We start from the raw sequence: 2,500 nt of genomic DNA, 5'->3' as shown, positions 1-2,500 counted from the left end.
CTGCGAGGCCGCGTCCGCCTTAGCGTGCTCCTCCGGGGGCGCGCGGGTGCGCGGATTCTCTTCGGCCGCCATTCAACGATCAACTCAGAACTGGCACGGACTGGGGGAATCCGACTGTCTAATTAAAACAAAGCATTGCGATGGCCCTAGCGGGTGTTGACGCAATGTGATTTCTGCCCAGTGCTCTGAATGTCAACGTGAAGAAATTCAAGCAAGCGCGGGTAAACGGCGGGAGTAACTATGACTCTCTTAAGGTGGCCAAGTGGCGGCGGTGTGGCTGCATCCGGACTTGGCTTTTCGAAGTGCGGTCTTGATGTAGTCGTGCTGCTGCTGCGAGGTACCTTCCTTGGGTTATAGTTACAGGGAGAGTGATGCGCAATACATGGGCCTAGCCCTCTTAGCCTCTCCTCTCCTGCGGTCTTCTCCCCTTCTCGTGGGCCCGCTGATTTTCGCAGAGTGGAAGACCGCACCAGGGGCTTGGGGGGGTTACCAGCCCCCCCTCGCACTATCCCTTTGTTAGTTGGGGGCAGTAATCAAAGAATAAGTGGTGGCCCTTCCGCTGAAGGTGCCACCCCAACTCCCCCAGCACCTAGCCGGCCAACCGGCCGTGCCGAAAATCTTGTACCTTTTGCAGCTGTATACGCCTGTAGTGAGTGCCACCGCAGCTTCACCACCAAGAATGGTCTCGGGGTCCATCGCCGCCGCCAACATCTTGCGGCCGCCAACGCGGAGATCGTGACGGAGAGGCATCGCGCGAGGTGGACGGAGGAAGAAGTCCTGTCGCTCGCCAAGGCGGAAGCCGAATTGTTCCTTGAGAGGGACGCCCGGTTCTTCTTTGTTAATCAAGAGCTCATCAGGATGTTCCCCGACCGAACGCTTGAGGCAATCAAGTGCCGACGGCGGCAAGCTGCCCACAAGCAGCTTGTCCGCCAGTTCATGGAGGCGCTTGAGATCGGTCGGGGGGAAGAGCCGGCGTCCCACCGGGGAGCAGCGAGCCCGCCGCCTGACGCGGGCGAGGCCGCTGCGCCGCCCGTCGACGCAGCCGAGGACTTCGCGGCCGACACCACCGGGCCGCCGCCGGAGGGGCCGACTGACGCCGCCATCTGGGAGCATCTGGCGGGGCTACCTGCTTCCGCCCAGCGTTTCTCTGCCCTGGATCGAGTCATAGGTCTGGGGCGGGGCACGCCGCCCGATGTCATCCTGGGCATGCTCCCGGATGCCCTTGCGTCGGTCGGGTCCAGAGGGGAGAGATCGATCACCAGGACACAGCGGCCGCGCCAACCATCGAAGCGGCCGCCTGCCGCGCCGCCGACGCAGAAGCGCAAGCGGCGCCGCTGGGAATACGCAAGAACGCAGGATGCCTTCCGACGGTCGCGTGCACGTTGCGTGCGCGGCCTCTTGGATGGCACCCTGCTCCAGCCGCCACCTGCCATCCCTGGTCTGCTGGACTTCTGGGCGGACCTCTTCACTAAGAAGCCCGTCTCCACTGCGGGCTTCATCCGTGACCGCCTCCTCCCGCACTCGGAGCCTGTCGCTCTTGAGTGCCTATGGGGGCCGGTCACACATGAGGAGGTCGCCGCCGCGTTGCCGCCCAGGGGATCAGCAGCTGGGCCTGACGGCCTTACCCCAGCGGAGTTGCGGCGCCTACCGCATGAAGTCCTGGTGAAAGTGATGAATCTCTTCCTTCTGGCCCGCGCCCTTCCGGAACGCCTGCTTCGCGCGCGGACGTCCCTTCTCCCGAAAACGGCTGCACCAACATCCCCCGCTGACTTTCGCCCCATTACGGTCTGCTCGGTGTTGGCGCGGACCTTTCACAAGGTTCTCGCGTCACGCCTGATGCGCGCTTGTGCTGTGGACGAACGTCAGCGGGCATTCATCCCTCGGGATGGGATGTTGGAAAATACTTTCATCTTGGACACTGCTCTCACCGACGCAGTCCGCTCCTGCCGCTCTGTCTTTGTGGCATCGATCGACGTATCGAAGGCATTCGATTCGGTGGATCATGCTGCCCTTCGCCCCGTGCTGAAGGCGCATGGCCTACCGGATTGCTTTGTCGAGTATGTCGAGCGGTGCTACGAGGGCAGCACGACAGTGATAGCGGACGGCGCCGGCGTGGGCGTGTCTGTGCAGCCAGCACGGGGCGTTCGCCAGGGCGATCCCCTCTCCCCCCTCCTGTTCAACTTTGCGGTGGACTACGTTTTAGGCCAACTGCCCTCCCACATCGGAGCTCGGATCCTCGGTCGCAGAGTCAACGCTGCGGCCTTTGCAGATGACGTCTTGCTGTTTGCAGCGACCCCGAGGGGCTTGCAGTCCCTCATCGACGCAGCTACCGCAGCCCTCGCCCACCTGGGGCTGCAGATCAACGCCCGGAAGTGTTTCACCCTCGCCTTAGTCGCGTCAGGGCGCGAGAAGAAGGTGAAGGTGGACAGCAATGTCACCTTCACAGCAGGCAACACCACCTTGCCTGCCCTGCGTGTGGGTGAAACCTTCCGGTACCTGG

General features: G+C 63.0%; 1 pseudogene; it reads left to right on the top strand.

Moving 5' to 3' along the window:
* Window positions 1-2,500, top strand: part of LOC126430850 (large subunit ribosomal RNA) — a 7,958-nt pseudogene that overhangs the window by 2,630 nt on the left and 2,828 nt on the right.

Source organism: Schistocerca serialis, unplaced genomic scaffold (assembly GCF_023864345.2).
Source record: "Schistocerca serialis cubense isolate TAMUIC-IGC-003099 unplaced genomic scaffold, iqSchSeri2.2 HiC_scaffold_1061, whole genome shotgun sequence".
Lineage (NCBI taxonomy): Eukaryota > Metazoa > Arthropoda > Insecta > Orthoptera > Acrididae > Schistocerca > Schistocerca serialis.
This window is presented reverse-complemented; position numbering and strand designations above follow the sequence as displayed.